At 38.8% G+C, this 27198-nt stretch overlaps 1 long non-coding RNA gene across 1 annotated transcript; it reads right to left on the reverse strand.

Moving 5' to 3' along the window:
• Positions 1-1425: 1425 nt before the first annotated feature.
• LOC118531715 (uncharacterized) lies at positions 1426-27182 on the reverse strand. Its single transcript, XR_004915348.2, has 5 exons — positions 25610-27182; positions 16279-16420; positions 12948-13020; positions 12530-12615; positions 1426-1532 (listed from the first exon to the last, which is right to left on the reverse strand). It is a non-coding gene; the product is annotated as an uncharacterized LOC118531715 (long non-coding RNA).
• Between the last annotated feature and the right edge of the window lie 16 nt (positions 27183-27198).

The raw sequence follows: 27198 nt of genomic DNA on the forward strand, positions 1-27198 counted from the left end.
CCTTATATTTACACAATTCCTATACATGAGTGCTTTAGCAGCTTTCATAATAGCCAAAAGCTGGAAAAAAACCCCAAATACCCAGATGTCCTTCAAGGAGTGAATGATTAAACAAACTGGTACATTCATATCATGGAATACTACTGGGCAATAGAAAGGAACAAGCTACTAATATACACAACTTGGATGTATCTCCAGAGCATTAAGATGACTGAAAAAGACAATCACCAAAAGTTACACACCATATGATTCCATTTATATAATATTCTTAAAATGACAAAAATATAGAAATGCAAAACACATTGGTGGTTGCCAGGGTTAAAGAGGGGGTGGAGAAAGAGGAAGTGGGTATGGCTGCAGAAAGACAACATAAATGATCCTTACCTTGATAGAAATGTTTTGAATCTTGACTGTTATCAGTGTCAATATTCTGGTTGTGATATTGAACTATGGTTTTGCAAGATGTTGTCGTATGGAGAAAATGGGTAAAGGGTATATGCGATCTGTATGTGGGTCTATAATGATCTTAAAATAAGAAGTTAATTTAATGAGGTGCCTGGGTGGCACAGTCAGTTAGGCATCCGACTCGGTTTTGGCTCAGGTCATGATCTCAGGGTCGTGATTTCAGTGTTGTGAGACTGAGTCCTGCATTAGGCTCTGTGCTGAGCTCAGAGTCGCTTGGGTTTCTCTCTCCCTCTCCCTTTGCCCCTCCCCCACCTCTCTCTCTCAAAACAAAATCTTAAAAAAAGTTAATTAGTTAATTAAAAAAGTATGTATGTGGCTGGCATCATGTTTCTGTTGGACCCTGCCACAGTAAAAGAATTTGTAAGATCCTTTGAGGTAGAGAGTTCATATCACATGAAGTATAATCGATGCTTTCAATGAAAGCAATATAAATTTTTGTATCTTTCTCCTGACATTCACTAATACTTATTAAAATTATTAACACAAACCAAATATCACTAATATAATGTTTTGCCAATATCTCACTCACGTTCTGTTTTTATTCTTTTTTTCTTAAACCTGGAGGATTATTTATAAAACTAACTAATAACTTCTACTTACCAGATGAAACATGGTTGTCTTTTTTCACTTTCACAAGATGATCTTCCTTATGATATTCCTTTCTTGAAAAGCTACTGATTTGGGTCATGGCATTGGGATCTTTTTGCAAGGTAGTATTTTTCTTCAACATTGAACTTTTGGTTGCACACTTACAAGCACCTTCAATAAGATCATGCCAATTGTAATTCATAAGATTTACAATTCCCGCAGGGTAAATAATGTTATACTCAGCATATTTCTGCAATATCTCGCCAAGCTCATGCAGTATTTCAGAAGCAATGAGTTTATATTCTTCAAATAGATCCTTTTGCAGGTATATTTTGGAGAATGGAAGGTTAGGAGAAAACTTGACAACAGTAGGAGTTCGTGAGATGTCAAATGAAGAGAACTCATTTTGCTCCTCAGCTTCAGCTATTGTAGGTAGTCTTGCTTCCTTTAGTTCTTTAGATATTATACTCTTTGTATGGCTGTAAAAAACATAGGTGAGCCATAAAGATATTTTATCTTCTTTAACCTGGTAATTCAACTTCTAGAAGCCCATCTTAAAATGTAATAAAAAAGGTGTATAACATCTGTGAATAAAACTGCTAACGCTTTTTGATATTAGAAAAAAATTGAAAGAAATCTAATGACTCATAAGGATATAGCTAAATAAATAATGCCATACTCATACAATGGGTAGCATGAAAAATTGTTTGGAAAATTCCTCCTAATAATTTGGAAAAATGCTTATGTTATAATATATAAAGACTATACATAATTGCATATGTGGGGGGTCCTCAAATGTATAATGTATATATCGTATATCTGGTAGTAGAGAGACTAAGCAAATATTCTCCAAAAAAGTAAATTGATTATCAGATTGTGGAAGTCATTTTTTATTGTCTTTTTAAAGACTTTTCTAACTTTTTCTTTCTTTCTTTCCTTTCCTTCCTTCCTTCCTTCCTCCCTCCCTCCCTCCCTCCCTCCATCCCTCCCTCTCTCTCTCTCTCTCTCTTTCTTTCTTTCTTTCTTTCTTTCTTTCTTTCTTTCTTTCTTTCTCTTTTCTTTCTTTCAAGTAGGCTCCACGCCTACTTGAACTCACAACCCCGAGAGACTTGCATGCAAGAGTCAGCATGCACTACTGATTGAGCCAGCCAGGCACCCCTCTAACTTTTCTATAATGAATATTTATTGTTTATACACAGAAGATAAAAACATGCATGTATGTTGCTTATTCATTACTTTAATTATAAGACAAGACAGAGGCCATTTCTTCCAGAAAGCCTTCCCTGAATTTCTCAGGTTAGTCAACAAACATGTGCTATGTTCCCTTAGCCTATCCTACACACCCCATCAGATGTTACTATATTATACTGAAACTCCAAAGCAGCAACAGAAACAGATCCACAGAAGGACTAGGTGTCTCAGATAATGGAATTTTCAGCCACAGTTTATGAAACAACTATGCATAACATATTTAAAATTTACAAGTGGTCTTCCCCTTTTGGTAATAGCATCTAGGTAATTCAAAGTAACCCTCTCTTGGAGACAACTACAAAAGCTGGATAAAAAAAAAAAAATCTCACAGGCTACAGAGAGCTAATAAGAGAGTGATGACTTACTATCAGTATCTGGAAGAAGATGGAATCCAAATAGATAAACCCCATATTTTCCCCCCTTGTGGGAGGTCAGGGGTGGGGAAGGAGAATTTACTAATTCTATAAGAGGCATCTGAGAGACTTAAAGACTGGTCAGGGCTTTTGATAGCTTTGTAGAGGCTAAGGGTTCAAAATGTGGAGTCTAGGGCCTTTCACGGCAAGGTTATTGGTTGAGATGCAAAAGGCTGTGTACTAGGAATAAGGGTTATCCAGAAGTACACCTGGACCAGCTCATTATAACACAACTTCAAATTATCTCATTTCCTGACCTTGAATTAAGGCAACCCCAAAGTGTTGCTAACCCCAAGCCTCTGACAGAAACAAATGGAAATCTCCTCCAGTGGAAGCTAACTTCATCCTAGCCCTCAAATTATTTTTAAAAATAATTTTCAAATACAATATATGACACAAAGTGTTTTAAAAAACAAGATTCACAAGGAGTGAAGAGAACATGAATGAGAGCCAACAGAAACAGCAAGTAATAAAATAGAACCATAAGGAGATACAGAGTTTAAAATAACTCTGCTTACTATGACCAAGGAAATTGAGAATTTCTGCAAAGAACTAAAAACTACATGCACACACACAGAGACACACACACATGCATAAATAGAGCATATCTGAAAAAGAACCATACAGAAATTATAAAGCTGAAAAATATAATAACCCAAATTAAGAACTCATTAGATGGGTGTAAGCCTATTAGACACAAAGCTGGAGAGAAAATTAGTTACATGAAAGATAAGTCAGAAGAAAATCTTCACAATGAAGTACGGAAAGATAAAACTGGGCAGGAGATTATAAAATACCATCTATTTAGAGTCATCAAAATTTACTATTAATTTAAAAAATAAAAGGCGATAGGGATGCCTGGGTGGCTCAGTCAGGTGAGCGGCTGACTCTTGATTTCAGCTCAGGTCATGATCTCGGTGTCGTGGAATCGAGCCCCACGTCAGGCTCTGTGCTCAGCAGGGAGTCTACTTGGGGTTCCCTCTCTCCCTCTCTCTCTGCTCCTCCCCCTGCTTGTGCTCTCTCTCTCTCTCAAATGAATAAATACATCTTAAAAAAAAAAACTCAAAAGGATAAAATGGAGGAGGATCTTTTTGGTGAATTAAAACATGTGCATTATTTTACCTACCCCATGAATGTATACACACACACACACACACACACACACGCACATACATATACACATATAGATGCTGTGTATATATATGTATGTATATATATAATTTTATATACTGATTGGTTTTTAAAAAAGAAATCTTATTTTATTTTTTTTAAAGATTTTTATTTATTTTTTTTGACAGAGAGAGACACAGCGAGAGAGGGAACACAAGCAGGGGGAGTGGGAGAGGGAGAACAGGCTTCCCGCGGAGCGGGGAGCCCAATGTGGGGCTCGATCCTAGGACCCTGGGATCATGACCTGAGCTGAAGGCAGACGCTTAATGACTGAGCCGCCCAGGCACCCCCAGAAATCTTATTTTAATGATCTTTGTTAACTATTATAATAATGACACTGTAAATGTATTAATCACTCTATAGTTATAGTTTCACATATACAACTTTATTCAACCCTTCAAAATAACTCTATTAGATAGGTATTACATTATCTCTATTTCATAGTATTCTATGTAGATAAATGTAAAACTATCAGCTATTTATTAAATAATAACTGTTATTGATTTAAAATTAATTACAGGTGGTTGATATTGGACTAGGCATTTCAACAACCCTAGGGAGGTAAATCTTTTATCTTTCTAATATTACTGAAGAGGAAACATTATATTTATTTCTAGGATAAGGACTTTTCAATGAAACTAAGTTTAAAAAAATATTTAATATCTTAGTGAGGAGCACTCATCTGGGCCTCTTCAATTTCTTTTGTATTTTCTGGAGTATTAAATATAAAAAATGGACTGGGGTGTCAAATGAGTCCAGAAAAATGCCAGCCTAAGCAATCTTTTTTGTGACAGTGAACAAGTTTCTGGGAAAATCCTAGGTAGCTAGGTAGCTCTAGGCCAGAATTCAGCAGCCAATAGCCATGGGGCAGGATTCAGAGATATATTTTATTTGGTTTGTCTAGTGAAGTGCACACAGCATTTTAAAATTGGATTAGTTGTCAGTATCTGAGGACCAGAAGTATTCTGTGAAAATCCACATTGCAAATTTCTCTTAAAAATGGAAAGAACAGTCCACTCTGGGGCTATATTCCTGATGTAGAGATGAACTGCAGCTGAGCTGCAGCTGCCCACTAGCATTTAAGTTGGTTCCTCTGCTCATTGTTATGCTAAGGCTGTGAATAGGCCAATCATATTAAGATTTCTAAAGACATAGAGCTATGCTGTATGTATACTAGCATTTCACACTAATATCTACATGAATGTGGAATTTCTATAACAGGAACAGACACACGACTCCATGGCCATTGCTGTTCTGAGTGAGAATGTTCGGGCACTCTCTTGTGTTCACCTTTGATAAGACCCTCTGAATCTTTAATGTTTTAACTCTACCATAAAAGAGATTACAGTTAAGATTTGGCCTGCCATGTGCCTAAACTACCCCAAGAGAGAATGTGCTCCTGATCAAGTGGATTTAAGTCTATCCTTTCTTAAGGGAATTTTTCAAAACAACTAGAAATTAATGAATGACTTAGCACCCCCAGACCCTTCCCAGTCCCACAGACTTTTTTTTTTTTAAGATTTTATTTGTTTATTTGAGAGAGAGAGAGTGAGAACACTTGAGCAAGTGGAGGGAGGAGCAGAGGGGTAGGGAGAGGGACAAGCACACTCAATGCTAAGCTCAGAGCCCCACATGGGGCTTGATCCCAGGACCCCAGATCATGACCTGAGCCAAAACCAAGAGTCAGATGCCCAACCGACTGAGCCACCCAGGTGCCCTGTCCCACAGACATTTTTGGTTGATGAGTTCATGTCCCAGGTGCTGATTACCCTTGTCTTTGACCATAGCCATCTCTGGGGCTTTAAAATGCACAGGGCTTGAATCTGGGATATAGAGACTAAAGGAAAGAAGGCTTCAGCTGACTCTCCCTTAAAAGGCATTATTAGCAGCCTCCTTTTACAAATTTCTTCAGTGTTTTTCTCCATAAACTTTTAAGAACTGATATATAGGTGAACATGCCCTGCCAACTACTACACCATTTATCTTCCCCTTTTATAGCAAAACTCTTTTTTTATGGTGATAAAATACACATAACATAAAAATTACTATTTTAACCAATTTTAAGTGTATAGTTCTATAGCATTAAGTATACCCACATTGTTGTGCACCCATTACTACCATTTATCTCCAGAACTTTTTCATCTTCCCCCACCGAAACTCTGTACTCATTAAACACTAACTCTCCATTCCCCCTGTGGAGGTTCAGAGCATGCCACCCCAAAATATGCCACTTTGGCATCGTGATTATTTTGAGTTAAAGGCACTTGAAAAACAGCAAATGCAGGAAGTGCATTCTGACCTTCCTTTTTCTTCCTGAAAGCAGGAGCTAAAACTCTCATGTGAAGCATGCCCTCCTTATACCAGGAGGAAGAAACATTCCTATCACCAGAGAGGAAGTTGAGGCCAGCAAAAATCTGTACAAACAGATTCTGTTAAACTAACTCTTACCTTCCAAGTCAGAATTTCTCTAGGATTAACTGCTCTATCCCAACCCCTTTGTCTTGTCACATTTTCACAGTTTATTACTTTGTCCAACCTAGTATATAAGCATTTGGGTCTAATTGTCTGGGTCTTCATTCTTGGGAGGGCTCCTATATATGTTTAAAAATTGATAGATAAAATTTGTATGTTTATTTCTTACTGATCTGTCTTCTATCCATCTCAGCAGGACACCCTGAGAGGGTAGAGGAGAAATGATATACCCCATACCGTTATACCCTATTCCCTTACCCCCAGGCCCTGGTAACCGCCATTCTACTTCCTGTCCCTGTGATTTTGACTACTCTATGAACTTCATGTAGGAGGAAGCATACAGTATTTGTTCATTTGTGACTGTCTTATTTCACTTAGCATAATGTCCTCAAGTTTCAACCACGTTGTAGCATGTGTCAGAATTTCCTTCCTTCTTAAGGCTGAGTAACATTTCATTGTGTGTGTACCATACTTTGTTTATCCACTTATTTGTCAATGGACTTGGGTTGCTTCCACCTTTTGCCATTATGATAATGCTGCTGTGAACATGGGTGTACATTGTGTTGAAGTCCCTGCTTTCACTTCTAGAATTGGAATTGCTGGATCATGGTAATTCTATATTTAATTTTTTGAGGAAATGCCATATCATTTTCCACAGCAACTGCACCATTTCACAGTCCCATCAGTGGTGCACAGGGGTTCCAATTTCTCCACATCCTTGCCAACACTTGTTACCTTCTGTTTTGTTTTTTGTTTTTTTTTAAGATTTATTTATTTTAAAAGAGAGAGAGAACAGGGGGGAAGCAGAGGGAGAGAGAGAATTTCAAGCAGAGTCCCCACAGAGCCCAAAGCCCCACGAGGGGCTTGATCTCATGACCCTGACTGAGATCATGACCGGAGCCAGAATCAAGAGTCAGATGCTTAACCGCATAAGCCACCCAGGTGCCCCTGTTTTTGTTTTTTAATAGCCATCCCAGTGGGTGTGAGGTGGTATATAGTAAAAGTTGTTTTGCTTTGAAAAAGTAAAGCTTTGAAAGTTGTTTATATTTGTTCCCATTCTCTCTTCAAACCACTCTACATGTCCCCACTTCTCCACAGATAAGCCTCTCTTAAGGTCACCAAAATCCTTGATCATGCTGAATCCAATGGTCACTATTCAGTCTTCAACTCACACAACCTCCATGCAGCATTTGACATAACTGAACACTCTTGAAACATTTTCTTCATTTGGTTTTCTTTTTTTTTTTTAAAGATTTTATTTATTTATTTATTTGAGAGAGAGAGAGAGCACAAGCGGGGGTGGGGGCAGAGGCAGAGGAAGCAGGCTCCCTGCTGAGCAGGGAGCCCAACATGGGACTCGATCCCAGGACTCTGGGATCATGACCTGAGCTGAAGGGAGATGCTTAACCGACTGAGCCACCCAGGTGCCCTTCATTTGGTTTTCTGAACACCACTGTCTCTTGCTTCTCCTCCCTCACTGGATATTCCTTCTCCAACTCTTTTGCTGGATTCTCATCAACTTCCCCTTCTCACACCTCTCTTCTCTCTACCTATATTCCCCATGTAATCTTACCTAACTGAAAGGCTTTAAAAATCATTTAGACCTTGACAACTCACAAAGGTATATATCCATTCTGACCTCCCACCTGACCTCCAGACTTGGGCACCCAACTTCCTACATAACATATCTAATAGGCATTTCAAGCTCAACTTAGCCAACATGTTTAAAAATGAACTCCTGGTTTTTCCCACCAAACCTGTTCTTCCCTTAGTTTTTACTTACTTCGATAAATAGCAATTCCATTCTTCCAACTGCTCAGGCCAAAGGTTCTGGAGTTATCTTTGGATATCTTTATCCTCTCCTTCTCTCATTCCATAATAAACCCAGTCATCTCTACGTTGAACTATATCCAGATTGCAACCTCATTTCCCCTCTTTCACAGCTATCTGGATAGTCTCTAGATAGTTGACATAATAAAATCTAGGAGGATAATCAAGCACACATTGTCTGGACACTGTGTTACATAGAATACACAGAGAAGAAGACACAGTCCTGGGACTCCTGGGTGGCTCAGTTGTTGAGCATCCGCCTTTAGCTCAGGTCATGATCCCGGGGTCCTGGGATTGAGCCCCACCTCCGGCTCCCTGCTCAGCAGGAAGCCTGCTTCTCCCTCTCCCACTCCCCCTGCTTGTGTTCCCTCTCTTGCTGTGTCTCTCTCTGTCAAATAAATAAATAAAATCTTTAAAAAAAAAAAAGAAGACACAGTCCTTCCCTTTTCAGGACCTTAAAATCTGTAATCTGGCTACCATCTTTACTCATTCATTCAACAAATATCTATTGCATAAGGAAACAAAACTGGTTTCACTACACTATCAGACGCATGAACAAAAGTTAACTTTAAATGAGCTGTCCTTTGAAATGTTCTCTAAACCAGCTGCTCAAAGATTTCTAAGACAGCTACCTGAGTTATTACAATTTCAAAGTGTTTTCTTCCATCAAGTCAATGTGGTAAAACATGTCAACACTCAATGGAATTTCACCTGAATAAAGTTTTTTTTTTTTAATGGTAAACAGCACTACAGAGCCACTTGCGTTTTTCTTCTAAATAATAATTCCATTCACATCATTTGAAAAATAACACTAGTTTCCCAACTAAGTATTTAATGTAAAGTAAAAGGGAATGTTTTTTAAGATAAAAAGGTATTTTAATTGGCATAAGAATTCTAAATGTAGGGACGCCTGGGTGGCTCAGTAGGTTGAGTGTCTGTCTTTGGCTCAGGTCATGATCTCAGGGTCCTGGGATCGAGTCCCACATGGGGCTCCCTGCTCAGCGGGGAGCCTGCTTCTCCCTCTCCCTCTGCTCTTCCTCCCTGCTCATGCTCACACTCTCTCTCTCCAATAAATAAATAAAATCTTAAAAAAAAAAGAATTCTAAATGTAGATCTTAAATCTTTGATCTCCAGGCATTGTTTTTATTTTCATTGATATTTAAAAGATGGAAGACCCATTTTTGAAAACTTTAAATATTATTATAATAATAACTCATTAAATTTCTATATCTCTTTATGGCTTTCAAAGTTGCTTTCATAAACATCATTTTACCAAACTCTAAAACTAACCCTATAAGCCAGCTATTGTGTTATCTTCATTTTAAGGTATTTTCTTTGCAACATCCTGTAAATATGCACTCATGATTGTCAGATTTGTCTACTGTTCAAATAAAATGATAAAAACTCTACTTATTACAATAATAATATTAACACCTACCATATATTAATTACCTCAGTTTTATCATATGTAAAATAAGGTCAATAATTCTACCTCTTTCAGAGGGTTGATAAAAAATATAATGTGTACTTAAAAAATAATATTTATATGTCTGGTTTATTTTTCAGACAGAGGCTCAAATAATGGACTGTCCATTTCAAAACCAGACTTAACAATCTTAACAAAAGATAATCAACAATCAAGGCGTCTGGGTAGCTCAGTCAGGTAAATGTCTGCCTTCGGCTCAGGTCATGATCCCAGTGTCCTGGGATCAAGCCCCCGCATCGGGCTCCCTGCTCAGTGTGGGGCCTGCTTCTCCCTCTGCCTGCCACTCCCCCTGCTTGTGCTCTCAATATCTCTCTTTCTGTCAAATAAATAAATAAAATATTAAAAAAAAAAAAGATAATCAACAATGAAGGTCTTAGCACCTGGCCCAGTCTTAAAGTAGTCCCACCTCTCTAGGCATGTGAAGAAATGATTCATTCATTCAAGAAATAGTCATCAGGCACAGTTCTAGGAGCTGGAGAGACATGGTGACGAGGACATAACTCTGCCCCCATGGATCTTATACTATAGCTGGGGAAAGACAGGAAGGAAAACATGAAGGGAGAAGAGGGAGGAGAGAGAGAAGGGAAGGAAATAAAAAGTATGGATAGTGGTAACTGTGACAATAAAAATAAAACAAGACACTGTAATAGAATGATGGGGGGGGTGTATGTTTGGCTTCTTTGGATTGGGAGATCAGGGATGACCTTTCTGAGGAGGTGACATTTGCATTGAAACTAGAATCATAATGAGGAAGAACCAAGCATAAAATAATATGGCAGAAAAATATTCAAAGCAGAGTGTACAGTAAATGCAGAGAACCAAAAGCAGGAATGGGCTTTGTTTTTAAAGGAATAGATAGGCCATAATGGCTGGGGAGCAAGTGACATGGCGTGTTACGTGAGGAGGTTGGAGGGCCTGCAGGAGAGGAAATGACAGAAGGACTTGCAGTTCATGGTAAGAAGTATGGATTTTGGGGCGCCTGGGTGGCTCAGTCGTTAAGCGTCTGCCTTTGGCTCTGGTCATGATCCCAGGGTCCTGGGATCCAGCCCTGAGTCAGGCTCCCTGCTCAGTGGGAAGCCTGCTTCTCCCTCCCCCACTCCCCCTGCTTGTGTTCTCGCTCTTGATGTGTCTCTCTCTGTCAAATAAATAAATAAAATCTTAAAAAAAGAAAGTGTGGATTTTATTCCTGGTGCAGTGGCAGCAGTAGGATAGTCAATGGGCTGTTTCTAAGTAGAGTGAACAGAAGCAATGCTTAAGACATGCATCAAATGAGAAAGCTGGGCAGCCAATAAGGCCCTAGAGCTCTATGAGAAACAGACCTACTTATTGCCCATATGACAATCTGAACTCATTTACTGAGTGCCAATTATAAGCCAAGCACTGTGAATACAAAATAACCAAGTTATGTTGAATTGCAGAAAGAGTTGGAAATGAAGAAATGATAGACTTCTGAAGAGAGCACCAACTTGCAGTGGTCTTGAGAAAAGTTATAGAAGGCTCAAAACAAACAAACAAACAAACTCTACCAAATTAGTGTATACCAGGGTTTCTCAACTCTGGTCTTACTGACATTTTGGACTAGATAATTCTCTGTTGTGGGGGGCTGTCCTGTGCGTTGTAGGATGTTTAGCGGCATCCCTGGTCTCTGCCCACTAGATAACAACAGCACCACACCCCTAGACATGACAACGCAAAATGCCCTCAGATATGGCCAATATCCCTCATGGGGCAAAATCACTGCTGCTCGAGAATTCATTGGTATAACTGACAGCTTTAAACCCTATACAACCTTGAGATATATGTTCTAAGACAGGTTGGGGTATTTTAATTTCCAAGTGAAGAAACTGTAGTAAGTAGTGGGTAAAAACATTGTGAAATTGCTAGTTTCATTTACCTTTGAGGGCTGACACAATTCCATGGTTTTAAGTTACAAATCTCTCTTAAGCCCATTCTATGTGCCAAGCATTGCTTTGGGACTGGATATATAAGTGGTCAAGTAGATGAAAAAATCTTCCGTTGGGGTGCCTGGGTGGCTCAGTTGGTTAAGTGACTGACTCTTGGTTTCAGCTCAGGTCATGATCTCAGGGTGGTGACATCAAGCTCCACAACAGCTCTGTGCTCAGCATGGAGTCTGCTTGGGATTCTCTCCCTTTCCCTCTCCCTCCCACTCTGCACCACCTCCCCACCCCATCCACTTCCCCCCCCCCCCCCGCCCCGGGCCTTGGGGGAAGCTCTCTCCCTCTTTCTCTCTCTCTCTCCAATAAAAATAAATAAATAAAATCTTAAAGAAAAATTTTTTTTTTCCCTTATAGACCTGATACTCTCATGAGGAGAGGGAGGGCAAACAAAGAGATAGGAATGACATTTAGAATGTTGGAAAGTGCTAAGTGCAAGAGGACAGTTAGGAAGAGGGATAGAGAATGCGAAGGTGGGGACAGGGTAGAAATTTGAAATAGGAAAATCAAGAAAATCTCATCAAATTGGTGATATTTAAGTAAAGACTTAAAAGGAACAGGAAGTAAACAACACAGAAAGCAGAGGGAACATCTAGGACAAACTCCCTAAAGCAAGAGTGGGGCTGGGTTTGTTGTGGAATAACCAAAAAAAAAAAACAAAACAAAACAAACCAGGGTGACTGGTCAGATAGGACCATTTATGCTTCCATTAACCACTCATCTGGCTAAAATAAAGTTCTCTGATTGGTTTCATGGTCGGCTTTGAAATGGAAAATTCCTTGATATAGTTTGTTGAGGATTGGGGAACAGGGTAGGGAAGCACTGGTCCTTAGCACCTTATAACTCTTTGAAAATGTAAAGTAACCCCAGCAATTGAAGAGTAATCCCAAATATTTTACCTATAATTAGCTCCCGAGGTGTGTCTCAAATAGAGGAAATGGCCTTCACACTCTCTCTTTTCCCATTTTTTTCTTTTTGGTTTCATCTAAAATGAAAGAAAATTTTCTGATTAAAAAACAGAGAAAAATACTGGTCCAAAGTGAATTATTTTTAGAAAAGTAAACTATAGGGGCACCTGGGTAGCTCAGTCGGTTAAGCGGCTGCCTTCAGCTCAGGTCATGATCTCTGGGTCCTGGGATCAAGCCCCACTTAGGGCTTCCTGCTCAGCAGGGAGCCTGCTTCTCTCTCTCTCCCTCTGTCTCTCTCCTTCTGCCCCTCCCCACTGCTCATTCTCTTTCTCAAATAAATAAATAAAATCTTTAAAAAAAGAGAGAGAGAAGTAAACTATCATTTGATGAGACTGAGCTATATTATTACCTGATCAAAGAAATAGGTGGGCCCAATTTCCAAAGATTTAGCTTCAGTCAAGTCTCCCATTCTGCCAAGAGACCTAAGAAAGAGAAATTAGAACTCTGAAGACAAGTTATCATGTTTGTAGGTGATATTTCAAAGCACTTCATAGTTTTAAAGTTTAAATATTTTATTTTCAATGAAATATAAAAAATTTTGGGGTGGGGGAATGCAACTGTTCCTTTATCTGTAGCTTCACTTCATGGGCTATCAACTCGGCATAGATGGAATCAGAAGGATCACATGCTGTGGGCAAACAAAGCAATAGCATGTCACTGCCGAGTTTCTCAACCTTGGCATCACTGACATTTTGAACCAGATAATTCTTTGTGGTAAGAAGCTACCTTGTGCCTTGTAGGATGTTTAGCAGCATCTCTGGCCTCTACTTACCAGATACCAGTAGCATACCCTCTTACCCAGTGCTGACAACAAAACGTGTCTCCTGACATTGCCAAATATCTCTTGGGGATCAAAACTGCCCCCAGTTGAGAATGACTATGCCAGTGCAATGGCCAAGAAAAAAGGTTTGATGTGGAAGGAACTAGTGAAGATAAGTAACACTGCTGATGACAGGGCCATTTACAGCAATGCCACTCAAAATGTGGTCCCTGGACAAGTGGCCTCAGCATCTCCTGGGACCTTGTTAGAAATGCAAATCCACACTCAGACTTAATGTATACTGTGGCAGAATTTCCAGGGGTGGCATCCAAGAATCTGTGGTTGAACAAGCCCTCCAGGTGATTCTGAAAAATGCCCAAGTTTGGGAAGCACTGACCAAGAGGACACATTTTACCAAGCAGGTTGTGAAAACCACGCTCATGACTGGAGGAGAAAGTCTGGGGCTGGCTAACCCAAAGCTAACCGGCCTACTGGATTTGCAGTGGGAAGATGGATGAGCACACAGTGGAGGACTGGGTAGCAGTAACAGCATCAACGGACTGGGGATCATTAGCTATTACTCTTATTAATAAAGAAAGTGTTCAGAGGCCCAGGTTGGACTAGCCCTTCTTTAAAGAGAAGTCAGAGAATCCCTTTAAAATGAATATTGGAGGGACAGCAAAACTCCTGTTTACCTAAACACCTCCATCTCACTGTCCTGCCACGGTAGCTGAGCTGAAGATTCTGCTTTGAGTAAATTCAATTATCTCAAAAATCCTTGGTTAAAATGTAAAAATATAGGCATTTACATTGTAACATGTTACATACATTCATGAAAAACCTCATGTCCTGCAATATTGTGCACTAAAAATAATAGGGCTTATGGGAAAAATAGGGTAGGGCACACCACTTAAAATCTACGCTACTTTGGAACCAGAGCACAAAAAAAACCCACATGCCAATAATTGGCACCTCAGGAGAAACTTAAACAGCTCAGGCAGGCACTCACAGCCAGAAGCTGCTTCAGGGGATATTTTTAAAAAAAAACCACACACACAAGAGTAGGGGCGCCTGGGTGGCTCAGATGGTTAAGTGTCTGCCTTTGGCTCAGGTCATGATCCCAGGATCCTGGGATCAAGCCCCACATCAGGCTCCCAGCTCAGCAGGGAGTCTGCTTCTCCCTCTCCCTCTGCCTCTCCCCCTGCTTGAGCTCTCTCTCTCTTAAATGAATAAATAAAATCTTTAAACAAAACCAAACCAAAAAACAAACAAACAAAACCCGTAAGAGTAGAAGTGCAAACTTACAGGTACTGAGATAATGTGGATGAAGTAGAGCTCCTTGCCAGTGGGGTTGCATTAAGGTGGGCACAGAAATAAGTGAACCTTAATATTGTTAAGATGGCAATACTCCCCAGATGATCTATAGATTCAGTGCAATCTCTATCAAAGTTCCAATGGTCCTTTTCACAGGATTGACATGCTAACATTTCTAAAATTCATATGGAAATTCAAGAATCTAGAATAGCCAAAATCATCTTGAAAAAAGAACAAAGCTGGAGGACTCACACCTCCCAGTTTCAAAACTTAAAAAAGCTACAGTAATCAAAAGTGGTACTGGCATGAGTATAGATATATAGATCAATGAATTAGAATTGAGTCTAGAAATGAACCCTCATATTTATGGTTAATTAATATTTGACAAGGGTGCCACACAATTTGATGAAAGAAAAAATAGTCTTTCCAATACATGGTAATGAGACAACTGGATATCTACATGCAAAAGAATAAAATCAGACCCCTACTTCACAGTGTAGAATCAATTCAAAATGGATCACAGAATGGGAAAAAATATTTGCAAATCATCTATGTAATAAGAGTCTAGTATCCAGAATATATAAAGAACTCTTAAATTCAACAATAAAAAGATAAAAGGTTACTGACTCAATTTAAAAATAGACAAAAGATTTGGACAGACATTTCTCCAAAGAATATATGCAAATGGCCAATAACACATGAAAAGATGCTCAACATCATTAGTAACTAGCTAACTGCCAATCAAAAATAAATGAGATACCACTTTATACCTATTAGGATGGCTATAATTTAAAAAAGACAATAATAAGTGATGGCAAGGATATGGAAAAATTAGAAACCTCATACACTGCGGGTAGGACTGTACAATGGGGCAGTTGCCTTTGAAAACAGTCTGGTAGTTCACTGAAATGTTAAACATAGAATTATCCCATAAGTCTCAGCAATTGTACTCCTAGATATATATCCAAGAGAAATGAAAACATTTATGTCCACATCAAAACTTGTACAGTAATGTTCATAGTAGCATTATTCACAATAGCCAAAAAATAGAAAAAACCTAAATGTCTATCAATTGATACATGAAAAATATTCTATAATTAGATAGTGGTAGTGATTATACAGGTGAAATATACAAAAACCTCAGAATTGTACCCTTAAAATGGTGAATTTTATGACATGTAAATTACCATTTCTTTAAAAAGGAGTACCCAAGAGCCCCAGCCAGTTCCAGCTTCCACCCATAACAACCTAGAGATGTCAAATTCCAAAGATCAGGTCCTCAAAAATATCCGAGTGCCTTAAAAAGTATCAAACTTTTGTCCAACCAGCTTCTGCAATTTTCAGACCCAAAGAATATTAGAGATCTGTTGGTTCTGACTCCAAAATAACCTTATATGAGAGTTCCATTCAGAACTTCAAGACCAGCTGATTCCATTCATGTCTTTTATCTCAGTCATCCTCAGTCACTGGAAATGTAAGCTTGAAATTTCTGGATTAAGAGAGCCAACTGAGCACCAAGTCCTCTACATTCTGGAATTTGTACAAGTTAGGATTTCTTTATTTTTAATTACCAGAAATTTAACAACACAGAAATATAATATCTTACATATTTGGAGGTAGAGTAACTAGTCTAGGGTTTTCCAATACAGTAGCTGAATAACATCACTAAGGGCTCAGGATCATCCCATCTTTCTGTTCTATGTTTTTCAGATTTCATCCTCAAGGATCATTTTCAGACTTGAAAACACCTAAAAGAAGAAAAGGGATTATATTTTCTTTTGTCTTTTTTTTGTTTAAAACTTAGGAAACTTTTTCCAGAAGTTTTCAATTGCTTATCTTTTTTTTAATTTTTATTTATTTATTTACTATATAATTATATTTAAAAAAATTTGAGTATAGCTGGCACATGTTACATTAATTCTAGGTGTACAACATAGTGATTCAACATCTCTATATGTTATGCTATGCTTACCACAAGTGTAGCTACCATCTGCCACCATACAATGCTATTACAATATCATTGACTATATTCCCTATGCCGTACCTTTTATTTAAAAAAAATGTTTTTTAAGATTTAATCATTAAATAATCTTTACACCCAATGTGGGGCTTGAACATACAACCCCAAAATCAAGATTTGCACGCTCCAGCAATTGAGCCAGCCAGGTGCCCCTGTACCTTTTATACCCATGACTTACTCATTCCATAACTGGAAGCCTGTATCTCCTACTCCTCTTCACCCACTTTGGCCATTCCTTCCAGCCTCCTTCCCTCTGGCAACCTTCAGTTTGTTCTCTTTGTTTATTCATTTGTTTTGTTTTTTAGAGTCTACGTATGAGTGAAATCATATGGTATTTCTTTTTCTCAGTCTGACTTATTTCACTTAGTATTATATCTTCTAGGTCCATCCATGTTATTGCATATGGTAAGATCTCACATTTTTTATGGTTGCATACCATTCTACTGTGTGCATGTGTGTGTGTGTGTACATATACATATATGTCAATGGACATTTAGATTGCTTCTGTATCTTGGCTATTTTAAATAATACTGTAATAAACATAAGGGTGAATATATCTTTTTGAATTAGTATTTTCATTTTCTCTGGGCAAATACCCAGTAGTGGAATTATTGGATCATATGGCATTTCTATTTGTAATTTTTTGACGAACCTCCATACCGTTTTCCACAGTGGCTGTATCAATTTACATTCCCATTGGTAGTGCAGGAGAGTTCCTTTTTCTCCACATCCTCATCAACACTTGTTATTTCTTGTGTTTTTTTTTTTTTTAGATTTTTATTTATTTATTTATTTGAGAGAGAGAATGAGAGAGAGAGAAATAGAGAGCACAGGAGGGGGGAGTGTCAGAGGGAGAAGCAGACTCCCTTCTAAGCAGGGAACCCGATGTGGGACTCGATCCCGGGACTCCAGGATCATGACCTGAGCTGAAGGCAGTCGCTTAACCAACTGAGCCACCCAGGCACCCTATTTCTTGTGTTTTTTATTTTAGCCATTCTGATAGGGATAAGGTGACATTTCACTGTGGTCTTGATTTGCATTTGCCTGATGATTAGTCATGTTAAGCATCTTTCTATGTGTCTGTTGGTCATCTGTATGTCTCCTTTGGAAAAATGTCTATGCAGGTCCTCTGCACATTTCTTAATTGGATTGACTGTTCTTTAGGTGTTGAATTCTATAAGTTCTTTATATATTTTGGATATTAACCCCTTATTGAATATATCATTTGCAAATATCTTCTACCACTCAATGATTTTTCTTCATGTCTCATTGACCAAAATTGCCAACAAATGTCTTTCCTAAACAAATCACTGGGAATGATTGGAATTGTTGTGTATTAGCCTAGCCCAATCAGGATGTACCCTTGAGGATACATTCATCCGGTGAGGCACATGGTTAGGCAGAGAAGAGTGGACAACTGAACTAAGGCAGGATTATGTTAGCAAGGGGAAAACTAAAATGAATTCTAAGCAGGCTGCCAACAGTGTCCATTACAGGCATCTAATGTCTACTGATTTTTCATCCATTCACATTAAAGCAAAACTTCCCAGTGGACAAAGCCCTCCCCACCAACACAGACATCACAGTTCTTCCACTGCATCATTGTAAAATATTAACAGGCAAGCAACACCCATCAGACATTTAAGGAAAAAGTGCAACATGGAAGTGAAAGATCATAAGAATTCTACTTTCAATCATGATAGAGTAACTGATACTGGACACAAGATTTTCCACCATAAACAACTATCAAATTGGGCAAAATAAATAACTGTTTTTAGATATTCATCAGTAGGAAACATAGAACTGTTATCCCGAACCCAAGAGGAATAAATGAAGAAGCTTCATGATTACAATGGCTTTATGCCCCCCAATGGCTTTTTGCCTGGGGGCACTTTCCACTGGGAAAGGCCAAATAAAGCATAGTGGTGTATCTGAACCATGGAGATGGAGATCAGGTATCAGTGAGAAGGAAGCTACATAGAGAAATCTGCACAGGAAAAGACTCCACAAGACAAAGAACAACTGTTAGGAAGAGAACAACTACAGAGAAGCTGTGGGCTGAACAATGATCAGAGATTGAACAGGGATGGGAGATGTTGGTGTTCCACCTAACCACAGTGGAAAGATTTAATTAACTACCCCAGAAATTTAGCAGATATCCCAGAAAGTCCAGGTTTTATGAACAGGGTTAATCTAGCAATACAATAGCCCTATTCAAGAGAAAATAATGACGCAAATTTATTTAAAATTTTCTAGTAACCTCTTGGGAAAAAAAGTAAAACTAAACAGACAACATTAATATTAATAAAATATTTTATTTTACCCCAAATATCTAAAAAGTTATCATTTCAACATGTAACCAACATAGGAGATTATTTTTTTCCAACAAAGAAGATTTTTTTAAAAGATTTTATTTTTTAAGTAATCTCTACACCCAACGTGGGGCTCGAACTCAGAACCCAAGATCAAGAGTCACACTCTCTACCAATTGAGCCAGCCAGGCATCCCATCAACTTGGAAGATTATTAATGAGATAGTTTACAGTCTCTTTTTCACACTAAGTCTTTGAAATTCAGTGTTCATTTTATACTTACAGCACACTTCAATTTGGACTAGTCACATTTCAATTATTTAATAGCCATACATGGTTAGCAGATTTCATATTAAAGAGTGGTACTCTAGGGGCACCTGGGTTGCTCAGTTGGTTAAGCGGCTGCCTTCAGCTTGGGCCATGATCCGAGCATCTTGGGATCGAGTCCCACATCAGGCTCCTTGCTTCCCCCTCTCCCTCTGCCTGCCACTCCCCCTGTTTGTACTCTCTCTCTCTGTCAAATAAATAAATAAAATCTTAAAAAAAAAAAAAGAGTGTACCCTAGAGTAAGGTACTGTAGTTCTGTCTAAAAAAAGTTTAAAAACAAACCTTGAAAGTATCACACCGAGATGCCAGTAAATTTTTTTAAAGATTTTATTTATTTGAGAGAGAGACATCTAGAGAGAGAGAAAGAGAATGGGGGGATTGGGGGCAGAGGGAGAAGCCTCCCTCCCTGAGCAGGGAGCCCGATGTGGGTCTTGATCCCAGGACCCTGGGATCATGACCTGAGCCCAAGGCAGATATTTAATCGACTGAGCCACCCAGGTGCCCCGAGATGCAACTAAATTAACCATTTTAATAATATTCAATACTCTATTATGAAAGAGAATAAAAGTCACTCAGAGTAGTGTCTGTAGTGGCTAGCATAAGATAACAAATTACTAGACATGAGAAGAATTGGAAAATGTGACTCTTAACGAGGAGAAAAAGTTGTAAACTCAGAAATGAGAGAGATGATGAAAATAGGTGATGAGAACCTTAAAGCAGCTATTACATGTTTAAATATTTAAAGGAATACATAAATGTAATAAGATAACAAATACAAAATCTTTTATTTTTTTAAAGATTTTATTTATTTATTTGACAAAGAGAGACACAGCGAGAGAGGGAACACAAGCAGGGGGAGTGGGAGAGGGAGAAGCAGGCTTCCCGCTGAGCAGGGAGCCTGATCCCAGGACCCTGGGATCATGACCCGAGCCTAAGGCAGACACTTAACGACTAAGCCACCCAGGCGCCCCAACAAATAGAAAATCTTAATAGAGAAATCGACACTATAAAAAAGGGCAAAATGGAAATTCTAGAACTGAAAAATATGGTATCCGAAATGAAAAATTAACTGGATAGTTTTGACAGGAATTAGACACTGTAAAAGAAATGATAATTGGCCTTGAACCATCCAAACTGAAGCAAAAGAGAAAAAATAAAAACAAAAAAACAAAGCCAAAGTCAACCAAACCTCAGTAACTGTAAGACAATATCAAGTTGTCTGATGCATTGTCTGGTGAGGTCCAGCTTCCTGGTTCATAGATGCCTGAATCGTCATATGTGGAAGGGGCAAGGGATCTCTTTGGAGCCTCTTTTATAAGAATACTAATCCTAATCATAAGGGCTCTCTTCTCATGACCTAATCACCTCCCAGAAGCTCCACCTTCAAATACCATCACATTGGGGTTAGTTTTCAACATACGAATTTCATCATATAAACAAAAAATCTGTCGGGCCCTCCATAATTTTTCAAGTGTGAAAGTTTCCTGGGGAGACCAAAAGTTTCAGAACCTGTCTAATCCTTCTCCATATTACAACCTCATTCACAATATATTACGAGTTCAACTCAGCACCTCATTCCCAATTTATTCCCAGTTCAACTCAGCCTACTCAACCTTTAACACCAAAAATAACCCTCATCTTTTTTTTTTTTTTAAGTAGGCTCCATGCAGGGCTTGAACTCATGACCCCGAAATCAAGACCTGAGCTAAGATCAAGAGGCAGATGCTCAACCAACTAAGCCACCTAGGCACCCCAACCCTCATTCTTTAATAAGCAGTGGGGAACCACTATCAGGAGAGATGGGAAGAGGGAGCCTATGAATGGTACTGTCATTTGTCTCAAGTATTTCATGTTGTTCTTATCTTTCTTTTATGAACTCTTAAATATTGATTCCTATGTATCCCTGACTAATAAACACTTGAAACTTCCATGTGGGTAATGATACTCCTGACATGTCGGCCATAGGAATATTGCTTGCAACCATATATGTCTTTCCCAAAGTCCAGCCTTAATACATGGATGCTACAAAGAGAGTATGGGGAAAGTAAAGAAGTTCTATTATTAAGTATCTAACTATTCTCTAGTTACAAAAAGAAGTAATAACATATTGAAAAATAAAAGGTAACTTAGGATGTTGTTGGACAGAACTAAAGTAGGGAAAGGATTATAGAAAAGCATGTGGCAAAAGGGCCACATTTAGGGGTGCCTGGGTGGCTCAGTCTGTTAAGCATCTGACTCTTGATTTTGGCTCAGGTCATTCAGGGTCGTGAGACTGAGCCCCACATTGGGCTCTGCACTGGGCATGGAGCTTGCTTAAGATTCTCTCTCTCCCTCTCCTTCTGCCCCTCCCCCTGCCGCTCTCTCTCCCCCTTTCTTTAAAAAAAAAAAAAGAGGGCGCCTGGGTGGCTCAGTTGGTTAAGCGACTGCTTTCGGCTCAGGTCATGATCCTGGAGTCCCGGGATCGAGTCCCACATCGGGCTCCCTGCTCAGCAGGGGGTCTGCTTCTCCCTCTGCCCTCTTCCCTCTCGTGCTGTCTCTCATTCTCTCTCTCTCAAATAAATAAATAAAATCTTTAAAAAAAAAAAAAAGAACCACATTTAATTTCAAAGAAAGGCTCTCTCCAGGTGAACAAAAGAGGGCAGCACTGCAAGAGTCATTGATAAAATAGGTTTGAGATAGTGCATCCCAACCTCTTGTGAGGATCCCTTTTTGGTGCTTTTTTTTATTTTAAAGAACTTATTTATTTATTTGACAGAGAAAGGCGGAACACAAGCAGGGGGAGTGGGAGAGGGAGAAGCAGGCTTCCCACCGAGCAGGGAGCCTGATGTGGGACTCAATCCCAGGACCCCGGGAATCATGACCTGAGCCGAAGGCAGACGCTTAACAACTGAGCCACCCAGGCACCCCTTGGTGCTTTCTAACAAAATTGCTCTCAGGAAAGTTACTATTAGCCTCCTGATGGCTAAAATCAATGGCTTAGTTTGAGGCTTCATTCTACCTGATCTTTCTTCAGCAGATGATAGAACTGACCAAACTTTTGTTCTGTAAAACTTTCTTCTCTCCTTACTTCCATGTGATTATTCTCTAAAGCATTTTCTCCTTCTTGTCCTATTATTCCTCTGTAGTTTTCTTAACAGAATTTCCCACTTTCATTGTAAGCAAACAAAATCCCCAAACGTTAATGTCCTTCTGGGTTGTGTTGTTTGGGGCCCTTTTCTCTTCTCCCTGAACTACCATATTCACAAGCCTTCTACCATACCCAAGCCCTAATAACTCACATGTCTATATCTTTGGATCCATATTTCTAACTGACTACTAGATATCTTGCCTGGATGCCCTGCAGGCATCTCAAACTTAAAATGCCCAAACCTTATCTTCCCCTCAAACTCCTACAAAACCTACTCCTCCTCCTTTATTCCCTATCTCAGGGAGTGGTACCACTATGCACCCAGGAACCGAAGCCAGAAACCTGGGTGTCATCCTCAACTCCTACCTCTCCACATTTAATAGACCATTAAGTTCTCTTAATATGTTAAAAATGTTTCTGCACTCCAACCTCTCCTCTCTAGCCCCCCAACAGCCTTCATATAAGTTCTGATCATTACTGTTATCAACAACATCTTAGCAAGTCTCCCCTACTATGAGGCTCTGTCATTTCCAATTCTTTCTTTAGAATAGAGGCCATCAGACAGGGATTTCACTGTTCAGAAAAGTTTATAAAATGGTTTTGATAATTGACATAGTATGACTTTTTAAAAAAAATTTTGTCAGGCCCCATAACCCAACATCATCTACTTTCACTATCATTTCATAATAATAATTTTAAAAGACTTTTCTACTTCAAAAAATAGAAAGTACCATACTCTCATAGAAAACAGTTCTTTAAATATATTTGACGTTTTAAATGAAACCTTGTACTGGGGTGGGGGGATGGGTTAGCCTGGTGATGGGTATTAAAGAGGGCACGTTCTGCACGGAGCACTGGGTGTTATACGCAAACAATGAATCATGGAACACTACATCAAAAACTAATGATGTATGGTGATTAACATAACATAATAAAAAAAATTTTTACTTAAAAAAAAAAGAGAAACAGTGTACTGGATGGGAACCACTGCTCTAGAATTTAGACTGCCATCACAGTAATCTTTAGCTAGCTTGAAAATCTCTGTATTATATAAACATTTAAATTTATCCATATAATCTACATGCATATCCTTTTACTGGCTTTTAATGGCTACATAGTATTCATTGTGTTGACATGTTATTGGCATGTCTATTATAGTCTTCTATTTTAGGCATTTTTAAAAATAATAACCTTTAAACATTCCTGTCACATATCACCTCCAGGCCTTATAATAAAAACCATCCTCTTTAGGGTAACATAAAAAGCCCTTTATAATCTGGTCTCAATTTACTCCTCAGAAAGTACTTACTCTAAACACGTCATATCTTTTCTCGCCTTTATGCCAGCTGTTCTCAACTGGGACTAATTCCCTGCCCCCTTCTACAGGGGACATTTGGCAATGTCTGTATTACTATCTGAATTTTGTTACTCCCAAAATTCACATGTTGAAGGCCTAACCCCTATGTGACTGTGTATGGAGATTTTATATATATATATATATACACACACACACACACACACACATAATATGGCATATACATGTATATGCCATACCATCTATACATTTTAAAGAGTTGTACAGCATTTTAAAAAAAGATTTTATTTATTTATTTGAGAGACAGAGAGCACACAGTGGGGAGAAGCAGAGGGAAAGGGACAAGAAGACTCCCTACTGAGCAGGGAGCCAACCCGGTGCTCAATCCCAGGACCCCAGCATCATGACCTGAACCGAAGGCAGACACTTAACTGATTGGGCCACTCCGGCACCCCATATAGCATTTTTTAAACCATAAAGATATGAAAAAAATATCCTTATCCTTAACATTAAGCAATCAAGCTTTCCCAATTTTTTTTCTTAATACATTTCTTGCCAACTCATTGCCAAAGGTCAGTAATACATAAGTGTGCCTTAGGATATCTGGGCCATCAAATGGTCCACACGAATGTAAAATTTTCAAGAGCATGACTTACTAACAGTAATGTTAGCTAAAACTTATCACTATTTTGTAAGATACTGTGCTATCGTAAGTGCTTTCTCTCCATACTGAAATTTAATTTCCATATCCTATGTGGTATTATTATTATACTCATTTTAGAAATAAGGAAACTTACTAACAGTAATGTTAGTTAACACATATAAAGAAACAGAAATTGGGACAAATTACGTGACTTGTCCAAAGTCATACCACTAGCAAGTACTTCAAAACAAAAAATAAGGCTGGGACTAAAAATGTTGAGAATCAAGATTTTCTCAGCAAAAAATAAAATTTCTGGACATTATAATAAATGTCTTATTATATCAAGGCACCTGATGGCTTAGTCAGTAGAGCATGTGACTCTTGATCTTGGGGTTGTGAGTTCAAGCCCCACATTGGGTGTAGAGATTACTTAAAAATAAAATCTTAAAAAATGTTTTATTATAATTCATTAACTTTATAATTGGAAAAGTACTTCCCTAAGGAAAACAATGTTTTTGTCTGCTTATCTAGTTAACCATCTGAGACAAAATTACTTCATGTAGTTTGCTAGAAAAAATATTCTGGCCTATCCTTGTATTTATATTTTTTACTTAGATTCTTAGTTCTTTTAGATTCTTAGGTTTTCAACATTTTTCATTCCTTTGTCCTATTCAATTTCCTCTTGTAGAGAAAACCAAATGAAGAAAAATGATGAAAATAAGGAGTGTCATGGGCTATTATTTTAAGTACTTACTTAGTTACCTATCCAGTAAATATCCATTACCATAGTTAAGATATGTATTGTTTTTATACTACCTTGAAGTTTTTTTTTTAAGATTTTATTTATTTAGTTGACAGAGAAAGAGAGAGAGACAGTGAGAGAGGGAACACAAGCAGGGGGAGTGGGAGAAGGAGAAGCAGGCTTCCTGCAGAACAGGGAGCCGGATGCGGGGCTCAGGACCCCGGCAGCCACTTAATGACTGAGCTACCCAGGCGCCCCTAAAGTTTTATTTTCTTGCCTCTTTTCAAGAAAGAAAGGGGAAGTAGAGTACAATCTCTTTGCAACAAAGAAACTGTTTTATCATTGCATTTTAGTATTTTTTTTTACTGAACAAATTTTATTTTGACATTTAATTCTGTAGATCAACCTATATCTCCAGCACCCCTTTGTGAAAACTCATTTATCAACCCTACCGTTCTGTTTCCGTCCTCCAGGACTCTGTGTCTCCTGGAAAGGGTCTGAGATAGTAGCCATAGTCCAAGTGTTCCCAGAATTTAGAGAGGAACTGGGAAGATTTACAACAAACTTTGAAGGCATTTTTGATGTGGCAGATCGTAACTTTTAAAGATGTTCAAAAACTTCTGGCAGCAACTTTGCAACTCGAAAGGGTGAGAGCTTTGATTTCTCCTGAGTTTGACAAGCCACATTTTTGCCCCTAGTCTGAAGATCTTTTAGACTATTAAAATTTCTCAGCTTTGTGATAGACTAGCTTGGAATAGAAAATAATATGACTTAAGGAAAGTATTAGCACCTTTTTTTATTCATATTTATTTACATGTCTATTTCATGAAATGCTAAAGTTTCTTGAGGGTACAGATTTGTGCTATTCATTTTTTTTTTTATCTTCCATCAAGAAAAATTACTTCGAGTCTACAATCAATAAATATTTACTGATTTGAAATTTCAATTGGGAAGGCAGAATACAGAACTATTAAACTTTTGGTGCCTGATGACCTGGGTTTAGATTCTGCTATTCACTTGCTGTATGACCTGATGCAAGTTCACAAAACTCTCTAATTTCCTCAGCTCAAAAGTGGGTAAAATGAGATAATAAAGGACTTGGAGCTTTTAAAGTGCTATATATAATGAGTATTTCCTGAGCTCAGACTATGCTCTACGGTGCTGGTAACAGAGCACAAAATATGCAGGGTTCCTGTCCTTACAGAGCTCAAGGTAGTTGGGGATATAGACATAAAATAATTTTTCAAACAAATAGATTAGATTATTATAAATTTCTATGAAAAAAGGTTAAGAATTCAACAAGAAGTTGTAAAAGCAGAGACTGATTTAGATTGAGTAAGGAGTCTCGGCGGGAGTGGCATTTAAGAGGAAATTTGAAGGATGAGGAGATTCTCTATTTCCTCACCTCCTCATTCCTCAACTTTCTTGAGTCCGGCTTCCATCTCTCTACCTAAGTAGCTCTTGATAAAGTCACCAATTGCTTCCATGTTACTATATACAACTGCCATTTTTCAGTCCTCTTACTTGACCTCCTAGCAGTACTCCGCAGTTAATCACTCCCTCGGTCTTGAGACGCGGTCTTCCCTTGCCTTCTCTACTAAAAAGCTCGTGCTGACTGCCTCTTAAGTCTCTTTTGCAGGTTCATCTCCTTAAGTGCCTGGACAGCCTCGCCCTGAACTGTAATTGTGAAAAACAACGCAGTCCTTTCGAGTCATAAAAAAGGAGTGGGTACAAGCGAACACATTTTTGGGACCCTCTCCTCGCTTCCGGTACGCCTCATATTATCGCGAATATAAAACTTTTCGGTTCCACCAGAGACGCCCCTCTCTCTTGCCGGCTGGGCCTGGCCACAGGGCAATAACTGGCATTCAACTTGACCCAACGCCGGCATATTTGCCCGGGAAACGCCCAAGGCGCAGGACAAAAAACCAGTCACTCATGCCCCGGCCGCGCTTCAGACTCTACAGCCTTGCGCTCATCCCGACCGCAGCCCCGCGCCCTTTCGCGCGCGACCCGCGCAGACGAGTCCTCCGACATCCCA

Source organism: Halichoerus grypus, chromosome 6 (genome assembly GCF_964656455.1).
Source record: "Halichoerus grypus chromosome 6, mHalGry1.hap1.1, whole genome shotgun sequence".
NCBI classification, from domain to species: Eukaryota; Metazoa; Chordata; class Mammalia; order Carnivora; family Phocidae; genus Halichoerus; species Halichoerus grypus.